This window comes from Scyliorhinus torazame, chromosome 4, assembly GCF_047496885.1.
Source record: "Scyliorhinus torazame isolate Kashiwa2021f chromosome 4, sScyTor2.1, whole genome shotgun sequence".
In the NCBI taxonomy this organism is placed as follows: domain Eukaryota; kingdom Metazoa; phylum Chordata; class Chondrichthyes; order Carcharhiniformes; family Scyliorhinidae; genus Scyliorhinus; species Scyliorhinus torazame.
In genome coordinates, this window is record NC_092710.1 from 242,598,851 (window position 1) to 242,618,074 (window position 19,224).

Genomic DNA, 19,224 nt, shown 5'->3' on the forward strand with positions numbered 1-19,224 from the left:
AATAAGGGGGCAGAAGATGAAGTATGAGTGCAAGCTAGCTAGTAATATGAAGGAAGATAGGAAGAGTTTTTTCAATATATAAAAGGTAAGAGAGAGGCAAAAATAGATATTGGACCACTGGAAAATGTGGCTGGAGAAGTAATAATAGGAAACAAAGAAATGGCAGATGAACTGAATAGTTAATTTACATCAGTCTTCATGGTGAGAGACACCAATTGGATGCCAGAGCTCCAGGAGAACCAGGGGGCAGAGATGAGTGCAGTGACCATTACTAAGGAGAAGGTTTTGGGGAAACTGAAAGGTCTGAAGGTGGATAAGTCACCTGGACCAAATGGACTACACCCCAGGGTTCTAAAAGAGATAGCTGAGGAAATTGTGGAGGCATTAGTGATGTTCTTTCAGGAATCACTGGAGGCAGGAAGGGTCCCAGAGGACTGGAAATTGGCTAATGTAACATTGCTGTTTAAGAAGGGAGGGAGGCAGAAGACGGGAAATTATAGGCCGGTTAGCATGACTTTGGTCATTGGTAAAATTTTAGAGTCTGCTATTAAAGATGAGATCGCGGAGTACTTGGAAGTGCATGGTAAAATAGGACTGAGTCAGCACGGCTTTGTCAAGGGGAGATCATGTCTGACAAATCTGTTAGAGTTCTTTGAGGAAGTAACAAGGAGCTTAGACAAAGGAGAACCAGTGGATGTGATTTATTTAGATTTCCAGAAGGCCTTTGACAAGGTGCCCCATAGGAGACTGTTAAGTAAGTTAAGAGCCCATGGTGTTAAGGGTAAGATCCTGGCATGGAAAGAGGATTGGCTGACTGGCAGAAGGCAGAAAGTAAGGATAAAGGGGTCTTCTTCAGGGTTGCAGCCGGTGACTAGTGGTGTGTCTCAGGGGTCTGTGCTGGGACCACAACTTATCACAATCTACATTAATGATCTGGGAGAAAGAACTGAAGGCACGTTTGGTAAGTTGCAGATAATACAAAGATATGTAGAGGGACAGGTAGTATTGAGGAAGCAGGCGGGCTGCAGAAGGACTTGGACAGGTTGGGGAGAGTGGGCAAAGAAGTGGCAGATGGACTACAATGTGGAAAAGTGTGAGGTTAAGCACTTTGTAAGGAGAAATGAGGCATAGACTATTTTGTAAATGAGCAGAAGCTTAGGAAATCAGAAGCACAAAGAGACTTGGGAGTCCTTGTTCACGATTCTTTTAAGGTTAATATGCAGGTTCAGTCGACAATTAGAAAGGCAAATGCAATGTTAGCATTCATGTCGAGAGGGCTAGAATACAAGACCAGGGATGTACTTCTGAGGCTATATAAGGCTCTGGTCAGACCCCATTTGGAGTATTGTGAGCAATTTTGGACCCCGTATCTAAGGAAGGATGTGCTGGCCTTGGAAAGGATCCAGAGGAGGTTCACAAGAATGATCCCTGGAATGAAAAGCTTGTTGAGTGAGAAATGTTTGAGGACTCTGGGTCTGTACTCGTTGGAGTTTAGAAGGATGAGGGGGAATCATTTTGAAACTTACAGGATGCTGCGAGGCCTGGATAGAGTGGACGTGGAGAGGATGTTTCCACTTGTAGGAAAAACTAGAAGCAGAGGATATAATCTCAGACTAAAGGGACGATCCTTTAAAACAGAGACAAGGAGGAATTTCTTCAGCTAGAGGGTGGTGAATCTGTGGAACTCTTTACCGCAAAAGGAGGCCAAATCACTGGTATCTTTAAGACAGAGATAAATAGGTTTTTAATCAATAAGAGAATCAGGGGTCATGGGGAGAAGGCAGGAGAATGGGGATGAGTAAAATATCAGCCGTGATTGAATGGCAGAGCAGACTCAATGGGCCGAGTGGCCTAATTCTGCTCCTATGTCTTCTGGTCAATTGGTCTTATGCCCTGCTCGGAGCCTGCAAGAAAGGCAGATGGGCAGCACGGTAGCACTGTTGTTTCACAGCGCCAGGGTCCCAGGTTCGATTCCCACTTGGGTCACTGTCTGTGTGGAGTCTGCACTTTCTCCCCATGTCTGCGTGGGTTTCCTTCAGGTGCTTTGGTTTCCTTCCACAAGTTCTAAAAGACGTGCTTGATAGGTGAATTGGACATTCTGAATTCTCCCTCAGTGTACCTGAACAGGTGCCGGAGTGTGGCGACTAGGGGATTTTCACAGTAACTTCATTGCAGTGTTAGTGTAAGCCTACTTGTGACACTAATAAAGATTTTTTTTTAAATAGAAAAATAATTACTATGACAGCCATATTGGGAGCTGTTGTTGCCTTGCCAAGTAGAGCAGATAGCTCATGAAAGGACAAGGAGGATAAAATGGCACAAAGTGGCCACGGACATCAAGTTGAGATATCATGCTAGACCTGGCTCGTGTTGATCTGTTAAATTTCCCCAAAAAGGCATAGATGAAAACAAGCTTTCATTTGCCATACAGTGATCCCTTGAGGTGCAGCTGCACAAAGGTGCACCAGACCATAGAATCATAGAACTTACAGTGCAGAAGGAGGCCATTCAGCCTATCGAGTCTGCACCGGCCCTTGGAAAGAGCACCCTACTTAAGCCCACGCCTCCACCCTGTCCCCATACCCAGTAACCCCACCTCCCCTTTTTGGACTCGAGGGGCAATTTATCATGGCCAATCCGCCAACCCGCACATCTTTGGACTGTGGGAGGAAACCGGAGCACTAGGAGGAAACCCCCGCACACACGGAGAGAACGTGCAGACTCCGCACATACAGTGACCCAAGCCGGAATCGAACCTGGGACCCTGGAGCTGTGAAGCAACTGTGCTGCCCACTGTGCTACCAAACTGCCCACGGATTAATCGGATGAGTATGGAAAGGAGATTGAAAATCACATTCTGGTCCAGCCAGAACCTTTAACAAGCTCTTTAAGGAGATTAAGCATGTTTGCTGTTCCCTTCGCCCGCCAGTGTTCTGAAAAGTGAAAATTGTCCCAGAGGCAAGGGGATACTGGGCTGCCCTCCAGGAACTCAGATTTCAAATCACTCTCACACCTTCCTGCCCTCATTGGCAATAGAAACACCAGTCCCAGAGGTCAAAAGCCTCCCGAACAATAGCTGGAAACAATGCACTTAGAAATCCCCTGGGAGGGATTCTCCATCAGCCAACGGCAAAATCGGAAAATGCAATTGGGGGGAGAATCGGTTTCGACATAGCAATCGCGGTGAGCGCAGATTTGACGCCAAATCGCAATTCTCCATCACCTCGACAGTGGCGTGAATGTGTTCAAGAACGCATGTACAGTAAACACCGTATGCATATCATTAATGGGCCTCCCCCAGTATTCTCCAGGGACTCCGTGATTCTCCCCCTCCAATGGGACGAGTTCCTGATGGTGTGCTTTGAAAAACCGTGAAACTGGCATCGTGGCTGATGAAGGAGAGAGAGAGAGGAGGTAGGACACGGAGATATGTGACAGTGGGCTGCCGGGCCAGACACTCGCTGGGCTGGCCGGATGGGAGGGGGCCTGCCAGTGCTGTTGGGGGGTGTTGGTGACAGGGGAATGGGCCGTATGGCTGTGGTTTTCCCTGCCCCCCATAGGATTGGGGCGGTGTCCAGGCAGGACCACAATGCCGGCAGCCTGCAAGGCAGCCATATTGCTGCGCACCCCACTGACCACCCACCTTGGCACCTGGTTCTGCAGACTGACACCGGCCATATGGGTGCCCAACCCCCGCACCCCAGCTCCCACCCTTGCACCCCGCCCTCCGCCACACCCCCATCACCGCTGGTGGGGCATCACATTGCCCATTCAAGGGCAATACCCCTGTAGCACCAGACAGGGGCCGCAGAGTGCACTGCTAGCAAGGGCAGCGGCAGCTGTTTGTACCCCTGGCATCAGGGATGGAGCCAGGGCCAGAGGCCCCCGCAGTGCCGGGCATCGACGGGGCCAGGTATGCGGGGATGGGGGGGCATGAAGGGGGAAGGGGCCGCAGTACCAACCGGGCACACTGTGTAGCCCATTAGACCTGGTTGGGCACGGATGTAGGCACCATGCTATCACTGGGGGCATTCTGGCTAAGTTTGCCGATGATACAAAGATAGGTGGAGGGGCAGGTAGTATGGAGAAGGTGGGGAGGCTGCAGAAAGATTTAGACAGTTTAGGAGAGTGGTCCAAGAAATGGCTGATGAAATTCAACGTGGGCAAGTGCGAGCTCTTGCACTTTGGAAAAAGTGGACTATTTTCTAAACGGTGACAAAATTCATAATGCTGAAGTGCAAAGGGACTTGGGAGTCCTAGTCCAGGATTCTCTAAAGGTAAACTTGCAGGTTGAGTCCGTAATTAAGAAAGCAAATGCAATGTTGTCATTCATCTCAAGAGGCTTGGAATATAAAAGCAGGGATGTACTTCTGAAGCTTTATAAAGCATTAGTTAGGTCCCATTTAGAATACTGTTGTGGTGTTGGGCGTTCTGACACACAGATGAGCCAACACAGTTGTATATGGTACAACGCTATTTTATTTAAACTTTCTATGTACAGTTTTGTCTTGATACTCTGCACGTGGGGATTCCCTGTTTGTGATGTTAAAACAGGTCGTGTCCGTGTCCTTGTCCCCAGACCTACCGTCCACCAGGTGTCGTGTTCGTGCTTTTATATGGTTCCTGTCTTTGTGTGTGATTGGTTGTGGTGTTGTGTGTTCTGATTTGTCTGTTGGTGTGTCCATCATGATGTGTGTGTTTGAATATCATGACATCCCCCCTTTTTACAAAGATATGTGCCTACGTGGTAATAAATATAATCGTGTCGTGAGTGCATCTAAGAGTGCGTGTGTGTTGTGTACAGCATGAGCATATGACGTAACTATTTACATGGGGCGATGTCGGGTGCGTCACATCAACAAGGGTGTACCATAACAGAACATGAATGCGAACGAGAAAAAAAAACTTGAACAGTGGTCCAGTCAGACGATATCTGGAACGATAAACAACAACAGGTTTTAATACAGAAGTGTGTAACTTTTTGAACATATGAACGGTGTTATAAGTCCAGTCTAATGGGCTTGCGACGAGTTCGGGTTGACCGCCTCAAGGGTGGGTCAAGAACCAGCGGCTGATGTGCAAGCGTGGCCATGGGTGGCGATGGAGAGGGCGTGATCTGCGGCAGCTCCACAAAGTCATCCTCGGAAGACTGTCGAGGATCTGGTGTATGTGTACTGTGTGGCTGCAAGCGTGGAAGTCGGCGAAGGGCGCGCCGATTGCGGCGACGCACTGAACCATCCGGCATGCGAATCAGGAACGAGCGGGGAGCCACACGTCGGAGGACTTCGGCCGGTGCTGACCAGCCACCATACGGTTGATGGACGCGTACTTTGTCTCCGGAGGACAGGGGGGGCAGGTCCGTCGCTCGTGTGTCGTACTGACTTTTCTGGCGATCACGCTGCATTTGCATGTTACGAAGAACCGTCTCATGGTCCGTTATTGGTGCCAGGATGGATGGTACCGTCGTCCTGAGGGAGCGACCCATTAGGAGCTGCGCAGGCGAGAGACCCGTGGAAAGCGGGGCCGATCGATAGGCCAGCAAGGCGAGGTTAAAGTCCGATCCGGCAGCAGCCGCCTTGCACAGGAGCCGCTTGGCAATGTGGACGCCCTTCTCAGCCTTCCCATTCGACTGTGGATGTAGAGGGCTGGATGTCACATGAGTGAAACCATATGCTGCGGCAAAGGACGACCATTCACGGCTGGCGAAACAGGGTCCATTGTCTGACATGACAGTCCTTGGAATGCCATGGCGAGCAAATGTTTCCTTGCAGGCCCCAATGACCGCGGACGACGTCAGATCATGTAGAGGCATGACTTCCGGGTAGTTTGAGAAGTAATCTATAATAATGATGTAATCTCTGCCGAGCGTGTGAAATAGGTCAACACCCACCTTCGCCCAGGGGGCCGTCACCAACTCGTGTGGTAGAAGCGTCTCCGGAGGTTGCGCCGGCTGAAACCTCTGACAGGTTGTGCAATTGAGCACCATGTTGGCTATGTCTTCATTAATACCCGGCCAATATACCGCCTCTCGGGCCCTTCGTCTGCATTTTACAACGCCCAAGTGGCCTTCGTGTAGTTGATTAAGAATCATCTGGCGCATGCTGTGCGGAATAACAATCCTGTCTAATTTCATAAGGACCCCGTCTATGTTGGTAAGGTCATCTCGTACATTATAAAACTGGGGGCACTGCCCTTTGAACCACCCTTCCGTCATGTGGCACATCACTCGCTGTAGAAGGGGGTCAGTCGCCGTCTCTGCGCGTATGTGGGCCAGACTTGGATCATCAGCTGGCAGATTTGCTGCTGTCAGAGTCATGTGTGCCTCAATTTGACGCACGAACCCCTCCGCATCTGGTGGTGTGCTCACTGCTCGGGAGAGCGTGTCCGCCACGATGAGATCCTTCCCCGGAGTGTAGATCAGTTCGAAATCATACCTCCTGAGTTTAAGTAAGATGCGCTGAAGGCGAGGGGTCATGTCGTTCAGGTCTTTGTTAATGATGTTGACCAGGGGGCGGTGGTCAGTTTCAACCGTAAATCGTGGAAGACCATACACATAGTCGTGGAACTTGTCCAGTCCAGTTAACAAGGCATTATTTTTCTATTTGCGCGTAGCGCTGTTCGGTAGGGGTCATGGCTCATGAGGCATATGCAACCGGGGCCCATGACGACGTGCTGTCTTTTTGCAGGAGTACCGCTCCAATACCAGATTGGCTGGCGTCTGTTGAGATCTTTGTAGGGCGAGTCGTGTCAAAGAACGCCAGCACTGGTGCCGTGACCAGTTTGTGCTTGAGCTCCTCCCATTCCAGCTGATGCGATTGCTGCCAGTGGAATTCTGTTGATTTTTTTACGAGATGGCGCATATTCGTTGTATGAGAAGCCAGGTTGGGAATGAACTTCCCAAGGAAGTTGACCATGCCCAGGAATCTTAGGACAGCCTTCTTGTCAGCCGGCCGTGGCATGGCTGTGATGGCGCTAACTTTGTCTGCATCGGGACGGACCCCTGATCGTGAGATGTGGTCCCCGAGGAATTTCAGCTCAGTCTGGCCGAAGGCACACTTGGCGCGGTTGAGACGCAGGCCATTTTGTCGTATGCGGATGAAGACGCGTCGTAGACGATGCATGTGTTCCTGCGGAGTGGTGGACCAAATGATGATATCGTCCACATATACACGTACCCCTTCGATGCCTTCCATCATCTGCTCCATAATGCGGTGGAAAACTTCAGATGCTGAAATGATGCCGAATGGCATCCGGTTGTAGCAGAATCCGCCAAAAGGGGTGTTGAACGTGCATAGCCTTCGGCTGGCCGGGTCCAATTGGATCTGCCAAAATCCTTTGGACGCATCCAATTTGGTAAATATTTTGGCTTGCGCCATCTCGCTGGTGAGTTCCTCTCGTTTCGGGATGGGATAGTGTTCCCGCATGATGTTGTTATTCAGATCTTTAGGATCTATACATATGCGGAGCTCGCCAGAGGGCTTCTTTACACAGACCATGGAGCTGACCCATGGCGTGGGCTCCGTGATCCTGGATAGAACCCCTTGGTCCTGAAGAGCCTGCAGCTGCAACTTGAGGCGGTCTTTGAGTGGCGCAGGAACCCTGCGAGGTGCGTGAATGACAGGGATGGCGTCCGGTTTGAGTCGAATCTTGTACGTGTATGGCAATGTCCCCATGCCTTCAAAAACCTCCTGGTTGTGAGCAAGGAGGGAATGGAGATTTGCGTGGAACTCAGCATCCGGAAGTCGGATATCTCATCTGGAGAGAGAGACATAATGCGCTGTACCAGGTGAAGGACCTTACACGCCTGTGCGCCCAGTAACGAGTCTTTTGATGAGCCGACAACTTCGAAGGGGAGTGTGGCCGTGTGCGTCTTGTGAGTTATCTGTAGCTGGCAAGATCCTATGGAAGGGATGACGTTCCCGTTATAATCAACCACCTTGAGCCGGGATGGCGTGATGGGTGGTTTGACCTTCATGGCCTGGAATTCAGAATATGCAATCAGGTTGGCGGATGCGCCGGTGTCCAGACGGAAGGTGACGCGCAATCGGTTGACCATCAGGGTGGCACACCACTAATCGGCTGGATTGATGGCGTTGACCTTGTTGACATCGATGACGGAAACGCGGAAGGCATCCTGGTCATCTGCATCACTTAACTGGAAGTCTTAATGCGTGGGCTGGACGGTCCTGACTTGTCTGCGAGATTGTCGGGGATGTGCAGGATCCATGGGTCGAGCCGCACGACAGTGGGCAGCGTAGTGGCCCACCTTGCCACATCTGAGGCACTGTCGGTTTTTAGCAGGACATTGCCCTTTTAAGTGTACAGCTCCACAATTGCCGCACCTCATGACGTCACGGCGTTCGTTGCGCCACTGCGCATGCGCAGTACGATCTTGCGGTGGGCGCGCCTGCGCAGTGCGTCCCTCGATGTGGCCGTTATTTTTGGCGCACACCAGCGCGGGAGACCGCGAAAAGCGCGGGAAGCGGCCCCTGTCGTCGGGGCCGCGGGTGGGGAAGTAATCAACGGCCTGGATGCGTTCGGCGTCGTGGGCGGCCTGGCTTGCCGATTCGACGGCAGGGGACCCCCTCCGTGCCAATTCGGACGCCTGAAATCGGGCTAAACGGCAGGTTGCATTCTCGTGGAGGACACAGACTTCCACAGCAGACGCTAAGGTGAGGCCTTTTATTTTAAGAAGCTGCTGGCGTAGGCCACTGGAGGCAACGCCAAAAACAATCTGGTCCCTGATCATGGACTCTGTGGTGCTGCCGTAACCGCAGGACTGCGCTAGAATTCGGAGGTGCGTCAAAAAGGGTTGAAAAAGCTCCTCCTTATCTTGCAGGCGTTGCTGAAAGAGGTATCTTTCAAAACTTTCATTCACTTCAACATTAAAGTGCTGGTCCAGTTTGAGGATGACCGTGTCATACTTGGATTGGTTTTCCCCTTCTTCGAACACCAGTGAGTTGAAGACGTCGAGGGCGTGCTGCCCTGCGTAGAAGAGGAGCAGTGCAATCTTCGTTTCATCCGAGGCACTCTGTTTCTCGTTGGCTCGGATGTACAGGTCAAATCGCTGCCTGAAGAGCTTCCAATTGGTACCAAGGTTCCCCGTGACTTGCAACGGCTGCGGTTTGTCGGTGCGGTCCATGTCCAGAATGGCAGGTTAGTTGGCAGGTATCGATCCACTCCTGTACCATGTGGTGTTGGGCGTTCTGACACACAGATGAGCCAGCACAGTTGTATATGGTACAACGCTATTTTATTTAAACTTTCTATGTACAGTTTTGTCTTGATACTCTGCACGTGGGGATTCCCTGTTTGTGATGTTAAAACAGGTCATGTCCGTGTCCTTGTCCCCAGACCTACCGTCCACCAGGTGTCGTGTTCGTGCTTTTATATGGTTCCTGTCTTTGTGTGTGATTGGTTGTGGTGTTGTGTGTTCTGATTTGTCTGTTGGTGTGTCCATCATGATGTGTGTGTTTGAATATCATGACAACTGTGAGCAATTTTGGGCCCCATACCTCAGGAAGGACATACTGGCAATGGAGCGGGTCCAGCGGAGATTCACACGGATGATCCCACGAATGGTAGGCCTAACATGCGATGAACGTCTGAGGATCCTGGGATTATATTAATTGGAGTTTAGGAGGTTGAGGGGAGATCTAATAGAAACTTACAAGATAATGAATGGCTTAGATAGGGTGGATGTAGGGAAGTTGTTTCCATTAGCAGGGGAGACTAGGACCCGGGGGCACAGCCTTAGAATAAAAGGGAGTCACTTTAGAACAGAGATGAGGAGAAATTTCTTCAGCCAGAGAGTGGTGGGCCTGTGGAATTCATTGCCACAGAGGGCGGTGGAGGCCGGGACATTGAGTGTCTTTGAGGCAGAAGTTGATAAATTCTTGATTTCTAAAGGAATTAAGGGCTATGGAGAGAGAGTGTGTAAATGGAGTTGAAATCAGCCATGATTGAATGGTGGAGTGGACTCGATGGGCCGAATGGCCTTGCTTCCGCTCCTATGTCTTATGGTCTTATGTTGGCCTTTCACCACCTGCAGATAATGAATATTGGGATACGACCAGAAAAGGTGGCCTTCCTTTTAGTCGCCGCAGCCCTGGGGCTGTACGAGATGGAGGTGCTCGAGGAGGAAGCTGAAGCAGTGGAGCGTGTGCCAGAAGAACAGGCTGGAGATCTGGCAGCCCAACAGGCCGAGGAGGAGGTGCCAAAGAGGCACCACATGAGGCCTCTCGTGTACCGGCAGTGCCTGTCATTCGAGAGCCTGCCAGACCGGGCATGCCATCAAAGACTCCGGCTGAGCAGGGAGACAGTGCGACATATCTTCCAGATCATTACGCACTTGGCAGTGCGGGGTAATGGGGGAGGACATCCACTACCGGTTTTCCGTCAAGGTGACGGTCGCCCTGAACTTTTACGTCACAGGCTCCTTCCAGGCGCGGAGTGGGGACCTGTCCGGGATATGACAGAGCTTGGTGCACAGGTACATCCATGCTGTCACAGAGGCCCTATATGCCCGGTCGGTGCAATACATCCATTTGAGCCGGAGCACACCAGGATGCCCGGGCAGGGGTGTTCGCAGCCATCGCCGACATGCACCGGGTCCAGGGGGTGAGCGACTAGATGCATGTCACCCTACAAGCACCTGCAGATGACAGGCTAATCTACACAAACCAAAAGGGGTTCCACTCGATGAACATGCAGCTGATTTGTGCCCATCAGCTGCGCATCATACACATCTGTGCCCGATACCCGGGCAGTGTGCACGATGCCTTCATCCTGCCATACTCGACGATTCCGGACATGTTCGAGACGTCCCCTCACCCCCCGGTGGGGGGGGGGGGGTTGCTCTTGGGTGACAGGGGCCATCCGCTGCAGTCATGGATGATGACGCCTATTTGAAGGCCACAGACCGACGCAGAGACCCGCGACAGCGAGGCCCTTGCCACGACCAGGGGTGTGATCGAACAGTGCTTTGGCATCCTGAAGATGTGGTTTGGGTGCCTGGATTGCTCTGGAGCAGCGCAGTATGATGCTGAGAAGGTCACCCGCATCGTGGCAGCACAGAGGCAAAATGTTGGAGCAGGAGGATGAAGGCCAGGCCTCCTCCTCTGAGGAAGATGTGGGGAAGGATGAGGATGGGTAGGGGCCAGTTGCCCAGGCAGGCACGGGAGGCCAGCTCGACTTGTGCTCCAGGGCCAACACTCAGGGGACACTCAGATCACCTCCAGAATCACCAACTGGCGGGGGGGGGGGGGAACGACAGACGGACATCGTATCCTCCCCCCCCCCCCCCCCCCGCCCCCCCCCCTCCCGGCCCTGCAACCTGGGTCATATTCGGCGGCCGCCCCCTGGGGAGACCGGGTCTGGATGGTCCCGGCTGCTGCTCGAGGTGCCGCACTGTTCTGCCAGTGACTGTGTCATCTCCCTCTGGCACTGGGCCACCTCACTCTGTCCACACCACGTCGGCCAGCGCCTGGCCAATGTTGCCAATGTTCTCAACCATGGCCCGCTGTGACTGGGGCACGCTCAGAAGCCCTGCTGCAATTTCCAAGTGGCTCTGGCACATGGCTGCCAGTGAGTTGGCAATACCACCCTGGGCTTCGGCCCGTGCCTGAACAGAATGCCCCAGACCTTAGGCATGCTGATCCATAGACATAGATCCACAAAAAAAAATCTTTGCCTCCAGTACCTTGACTGCGGACACCACCTGTGCGGTGTTGGCCTGGGTAGCTGGTCGGCTCCACCCCCAGCTCCTGCACGCGGTTAGATTCCTCCAACTCCACCTGCAGGTGCTGGATGCTCGCCGATAACCCCTCATGTAGTCCCTGGCTCTGTGACTGCATCTCCACAATCAATGGGACTATCTGTTCCAGAAGCCCGAAACCCATCTGGATGGCAGCTAGTTCCAAGGTGAAAAACTTCACATTTTCCCATATTATACTCCATCTGCCAGATTTCTGCCCACTCACTCAATCTACCTATATTGGTCAGCAACCTCCCTTGTCCTCATCACAATATACTTTCCTGCATATCTTAGTGCCAACTACAAATTTAGCTCCCAACCCTTCACTCCCCTCATCTAAGTCATTGATATATATTATAAACTGTTGAGACCCCAGCATCGACTCCTGCTGGACTCCACTCATTGATCAGAAAAAGAACAATTTATGCATACTCCGTTTCCTGTCAACCAGGTAATCTTCTATCCATGCTAATGTGTTACGCTCTACACCATGAGCTTATATTTTCCGCAATAACATTTAATGTGGCACCTTATCAAATGCCTTCTGGAAATCCAAGGCGTTGCCCGACGCCAAAATCGTAATCGGCGATCAGGCAGAAAATCGATTCCGATGCCGGAATTGGGGCCGGCACCGGTTTGATGCCAATTTGCGAGTCTCTGCCCCCTCCAAGCCGGCATCATCGAATGCATGCCATGCGTAGTTGCAGTGCCAATGGTGCCTCATCGGCCGGCTCACTCGCGATGCTCCACCCCCAATGGGCGAAGTTCCTGACGGCGCGGGACACATGTCCTCGCACAAATCGTGAACCCGGCGTGGCAGCTGCGGACTGTGCCCAGCACCACCACACTCTGTTGGGATCCGTGCTGCTGGCCCGGGGGCTTCTGTGAGGGCTGGGGGGACTGATGGGGTGTGGCGAGGGGGTGGGCTGTGGGGTCACGGATGGTGGGTTCGGTCCGCGCATGGCTGCGCAACTGTTGCAAATCGTCAGCCCATGGGCAGCCCAGAACCCGGCCATTTGCTGGCTGTTTGCGGCACAGGAGGCGGGGATTTGGTCGGCACCGGTGCTAGCCCCTCACCGATACTGGAATCGGTGAGGGGTACACGCCAATTTCTTTGGCTTAAACCTCCCGTGGATTCTCCGTATGAGCGGCACTTAGTCGCAGTAACGGAGAATCCTGACCAACACGTCTCCCCTTTATCCATAGCACATATGGCTCCTTCAAACAACTCAAATAAATTGGTTAAACATGATTTCCCTTTCACAAAACCATATTGACTCCTCCTGATTTCCTTGAGTTTCTCAAATTATCCAGCTAAAACCTCCTTGATGATTGATTCTAACACCTTTCCCACGACAGATGTCAAGCTAACTGGTTGCTGTTTTCTCTCTCCATCCTTCTTGAGTAGAAGGGTTATATTTGCTACTTTCCAGTCTTATGGAACCTTTCCAGAATCTAGCAAATTTTGGAAAATTAAAACCCAACCTATTCATGACCTAATTATAAGTTCCTAGGATGAAATCCAGCAGGACCCAGAGACTTGTCAGCCCGCAGCTCCAACAATTTTCTCAGTACACCTTCCTTTCCACTTCATGAGTCACGGCTCTTACCGGAACATTTTTGTATCCTCTCTAGTGAAGACAGAAGCAAAATATTTGTTCATTTCATCCGCCATTTCCTTATTACCTTCTATTAAGTCCCAGGACCAGCACTCACTTTAATAACTATTTTCCTTTATCAATATCATAGAAACTCTTGCAATCCATTTTTACATTTCGAGCTCGCTTTCTCTCATACTGTAATTTATTTCTCCTGATTACCCTTTTAGTCATTCTTTGCTGTGCTTTATATTCTGACCAATCATTTGACCTGCCACTCATCTTTGTGCAGTTGCGTGTTTTTTCCCTTCTTTGGTTGACCACAGATGGTGGCTCCTCACCTTCGATTTTTCCTTCATAGTAGGAATATAAGGAATAGGAAAGCCACTGCTTCTCTAATGAAGCCATGATCATAATGAATGGCGGAGCAGGCTCAAAGGACCGAATAGCCTCCCCCGCTCCTATTTTCTATGTTGTTATGATGTATGCCCCAGCCTAGTGTCCCAATTCACTTCAGCTGGCTGATCATTCACAGGGGCTAGTGCTGGAGCCTCAACTATTTACAATCTTTATTTATGACTGGAATGAAGGGGCTGAGCGTACCATAGCCAAATTTGACAATGAAACACAAGGAAAGCAAGTTGTGAGAAGATAAACAGAATCTGAAAAGGGTTTAACATAGATTTAATGAATGAGCAGTTGAAGTATAATGTGGATGGATGTGAGGTTGCCCACTTTGGCAGGCAGAATAGAAAATAATATTATTTAATTGGAGAAAGGTCGCAGAGTATTGCTGTACAGAGGGATTTGTGTGTCTTTGTACTATACATGAATCACAAATAATTAGGAAGCCAAATGGAATGTTAGTCTTTATTGCAAAAGGGGTGGTGCAGAAAAGGAAGAAAGTCTTGCTACAACTGTACACCGCATTAATGAAATTGCATCTAAAGTACTCTGCACAGTTTTGATCTCCATAGTTAAGGAAGGATGTACTTGAATTGGAGGCAGTTCAGACAAGGTCCACATGGTTGATTCCTGTGATGAAGGGATTGCCTTAAGAAGAATGGTTCAGCAGATTGGACCTTTACTCATTGGAGTTTAGAAGAATGTGAGGTGATCTTTTTGACACATTTAAGGTTCTGAGGGGGCATCAGAGGGCAGATGCTGAAAGGACGCTTCTCCCAATAGGGGAATCCAGAACTAGGCGGCACAGTTTCAAAATAAGCAGTCTCCCATTTAAGATGGAGATGAATTTCTTGTCTGAGAATTATTAATATTTGGCATTCAATACCCCAGAGAGCAGTAGAAGATGCATCATTGAATATGTCAAGTCTGAGCTAGACAGGATTTTTGGCCTTCATGGGAACTACAGGTTACAGGGTGCGCAGACAGCAAATTGGAGTTAAAGTTACAATCAGATCAACCATCATCTTATTGAATGGTGGAGTTGGATCAACAGGCCAAAGTGCCTCCTCCTGCTCGTATTTCTTAAGTTCTTCTTTTTCCAATTAAGGGGCAATTTAATGTGGCCAATCCAATATCCTGATAATCTTTGGGTTGTGGGGGTGAGACCCACGAAGACACGGGGAGAATGTGCAAACTCCACATGGACAGTGACCCGGGGCCACGATTGAATCTGGGTCCTTGGTGCCATGGGGCAGCAGTGCTAACCACTGTGCCACTCCTTATGTTCTTCTTTATCAATTTTTAGCCCATACAGCATCTCAATTACCTCTGTCTTCAGTATAACTTAGGTAACAGTAAATACAGATGCAATTAGTATCTTTGCCATATCCTATGCCTCCTTTTTTGTCCCTACTTAGTCCTTTTACTCTCCTTTTACTATTTATTTGCCTATGGAAGACATTTGGGGTCTCTCTTTATGTTAGTTGCCAGTCTCATCTCATAGTCTCTCGTTGCCTCTCATTTCCTTTCCCACTGTCCCTCTGAATTTTCTATATTTAGACTGGTTCTCATTTGTAATATAAACCTGACATCTGTAATATTCCTTATTTTTCTACTTCATCTTACTATCTCTTTTATCATCGAGGGAGCGCGGTCTTGAGTTTCCCCACCTTGCCTCCTTGTGGGAATATACTTCAACTTTATTTTAATCTACTCATGGGACATGAACATTGCTTGCAAGGTCAGCGTTTATTGCCCAATGCTAGTTGCCCTTCACAAGGTGGTGGTGGACAGCCTTCTTGAACTATCACTGTCCATCTGTTGTAGGTACCATACCGTTCGGCAGGGATTTCCAGGAATTTGACACAACAAAAGTGAAGGAACAGCAATATAGTCCACTTCAGGATGGTGAGTAGCTTAGAGTGCAACTTTTAGGTGGTGGTGATACTCCAAAATATTCTGTGCACTTATCCCCAAGTGGTAAAGCTCATGGGTTTGGAATGTGTTGTTGAAGGAGCCTAAGTGGTTTGCTGCAACATATCTTGTAGATGGTCCATATTAATATCATTGAGTACTGGTGGTGGAGTGAGAGATTGTTTAAGGTTACAGATGGGCTGACGATCAAGTAGACTGCTTTGTCTTGGATGGTGTGAAGCTTCTTGATTGTTGCTGCAACAGTGCACATCCAGGCAAGTGTTGTGTCACACTCCTGCTTTGTAGATGTTGGATAGGCTTTGGGGAGTCAAGGGGTGAGTTTCTTGTGCAGAATTCCCACCCTCTGACTTCTTGTAGCAACGATTTTGAGAAGGCTCATGCAGTTACATTTCTGGTTAATTGCAACCCCCAGATGTTCATCGTACCTGTACTTGTAGCCGAATCAGTCCCTCTGAAAGACAGCTGCTTCTTTGTAAAATTATTCCCTGTCAATACTTCATTCTAAAACACCATTCTCAACCCATTGAAATTATCCCTCTTCCAATTATATATTTTTACTATATAGGTAAGGTAATTCATAAAAATTGGTACGACACGCAAAGAGGAAATCTATTAGGGAGGCAGTAGCTCAGTGGTATTGTCACGAGATTAGTAAACCAGAGACCCGGTTTAATCTTCTGGGGATCTGGGCTCAAATCCCATCATTGTCAATTGCTGACAATCCTATCGGATTACCTAATCGTTTTTAAGGAAGGAACCCTGCCGTCCTTACCTGGTCTGGCCTACACGTGAATCCAGATCAATGGTAATATTGTTTATCTTAAATATCTTAAATAAAGATGGTTAGCAGTTTCAAATTCCTAGGGGTGCACATCTCCAAAAATCTGTCCTGGTCCACCCACGTCGACGCTACCACCAAGAAAGCACAACAGTGCCTATACTTCCTCAGGAAACTAAGGAAATTCAGCATGTCCACATTAACCCTTACCAACTTTTACAGATGCACCATAGAAAGCATCCTATCGGGCTGCATCACAGCCTGGTATGGCAACTGCTCGGCCCAGGACCGCAAGAAACTCCAGAGAGTCGTGAACACCGCCCAGTCCATCACACAAACCTGCCTCCCATCCATTGACTCCATCTACACCTCCCGCTGCCTGGGGAAAGCGGGCAGCATAATCAAAGATCCCTCCCACCCGGCTTACTCACTCTTCCAGCTTCTTCCATCGGGTAGGAGATACAGAAGTCTGAGAACATGCACGAACAGACTCAAAAACAGCTTCTTTCCCACTGTCACCAGACTCCTAAATGACCCTCTTATGGACTGACCTCATTAACACTACACCCTGTATGCTTCGTCCGATGCCAGTGCTTATGTAGTTACATTGTATATATTGTGTTGCCCTATTATGTATTTTCTTTTATTCCCTTTTCTTCTCATGGACTTAATGATCTGTTGAGCTGCTTGCAGAAAAATACTTTTCACTGTACCTCGGTACACGTGACAATAAACAAATCCAATCCAATCCAATCCTCTGAAATAGCCTAGCAAGTCATTCAGTTGTATCAAACCACTACAAAGTTAATAAAAATAAATAAAACTGGATGGACCACCCGGCATCAAATCAGGCACCAAAATTGACAATGGCAAACCTAACCTGTCAACACTGCAAAGTCCTCCTTACTAACATCTGGAGGCTTGTACCCACATTTGGAGAGCTGTCTCATAGACGAGTCAAGCAACAGCCTGGCATAATTTTTAAAAATCATTTTTATGGGATGTGGGCCTCGCTGGCTCAGCCAGCATGTATTGCCCATCCCTAACTTCTCTTGAGAAGGTTGTGGTGAGCTGCCTTCTTGAATCACTGCAGTCCATGTGGTCCACATTGCTGTTAGGGAGGGAGTACCAGGATTTGCACCCGGCGACTGTGAATAAATGACGATATAATGAATGCCAAGGGATAATGGTTTCATTCTCTCTTATTACATGCCTGGCACTTGCGTGGCGTGCATGTTACTTGCCACTTGTCGTCCCAAGCCTGGATATTGTCCAGGTCTTATGCATTTGCACGTGAACTACTTCAATGTCTGAGGAGTCGTGAATGGTGCTGAACATTGTGAAATCATCAGTGAACATCCCAACATCTGACCTTATGTTAGAAGGAAAGTCATTGATGAAGCAGCTGATGATGGTTAGGCCTAGGACACTACACTGAGGATCTCATGCAGTGATGTCCCACTACTGAGATGACTGACCTCCAACAACCACAACCATCTTCCTTTGTGCTGGGCATGACTCAAACCAGCGGAGAGTTTCCTCCTGATTCCCATTGACTCCAGTTATTTGCAACCAAATAATTAAATGGTTATTTGATGCCATACTTAATCAAATGCTGCCTTGATGTCAAGGGCAGTCACTCGCACCTCATCTCTGGAGTTCAGCTCTTTTGTCCACGTTTGAACCAAGTTTGTAATAAGGTCAGGAGCTGAGTGACGCTGGCGGAACCCAAACTGAGTGTCTGTGAGCAGGCTATTGTTGAGTAAGTGCTGCTTGATAGCGCTATTTATGATGCCTTCCATCACTTTATTAATGATTGAGAATAGATTGATGGGGCAGTAATTGGCTGGATTGGATTTGTCCTGTTTCTTGTGTACAGGACACATCTGGGCAATTTTCCATCTTGCCAGGTAGATGCCAATATGTTAACTGTATTGGAACAGCTTAGCTAGGAGTGTTACAAGTTCTGGAGCACAAATCTTTAGTACTATTGCTGGAATTTTGTCAGTGTTCATAGCTTTTGCAGTATTCGGTACCTTTAGCAATTTCTGGATATCACGTGAGGTGGATCCAATTGGCTGAAGATTGGCATCTGTGAGGCTGGGGACCTCTGGAGGAGACCAAGATGAATTATCCACTCGGCACTTATGGCTGAAGATCATTGTGAATGCTTCAGCCTTGTCTTTTGCACAGATGTGCTGGGTTCCTCCATCAGGTACATAACCATTACTGAATCTCTTACTATCAACATCCTAGGGGTTACTATTGATCAGAAACTTAACTGGACTAGCCCTATAAATACTGTGGCTACAAGAGCAAGTCAGAAGCTAAGATTCCTGTGATGAGCAACTCACCTCCTGACTCCCAAAATCCTGTCCACAATCTACAGGGCACACATAAGGGGTGTGATGGAATACCCTCCAGTACTCCTTGCCCAGATGAGTGCAGCTCCAACAACACTCCGGAAGCACAAACCATCCAGTACAATATAGTATGTTTGATTGGCACCCCACCCAACAAATATTCATTCCTTCCACCATTGACGAACAGGGCAACAGAGGTACCATCTACAAGATGCACTGCACAAACGCACCAAGGTTCCTTAGGCAGTGACACACACATACCATGATGGAATAAAAAGAAAATGAGCAGTTTGCTACCAAATAGATGCTTCATATTTGTTTAAAGTTGTTTTCTTGTAAATTAATTATCCATTGGTCAAGTTCCTATTTTCCATTCATTTTGAATAAATA

At 49.0% G+C, this 19,224-nt stretch overlaps 1 protein-coding gene across 8 annotated transcripts in view; it reads left to right on the plus strand.

The window, feature by feature from the left end:
- The window catches only part of LOC140410857 (four and a half LIM domains protein 2-like), a 191,374-nt gene that overhangs the window by 82,841 nt on the left and 89,309 nt on the right, over window positions 1–19,224 (plus strand). For 5 of the 8 annotated variants that reach the window (XM_072499565.1, XM_072499568.1, XM_072499564.1 and 2 more), the window contains one exon: window positions 15,586–15,666. The exons of the other annotated variants lie outside the window; for them this stretch is intronic. The gene's annotated coding sequence lies outside the window, so the exon portion shown is untranslated. The remainder of the gene's footprint in view (window positions 1–15,585; window positions 15,667–19,224) is intronic. 8 annotated transcript variants of the gene reach the window in all.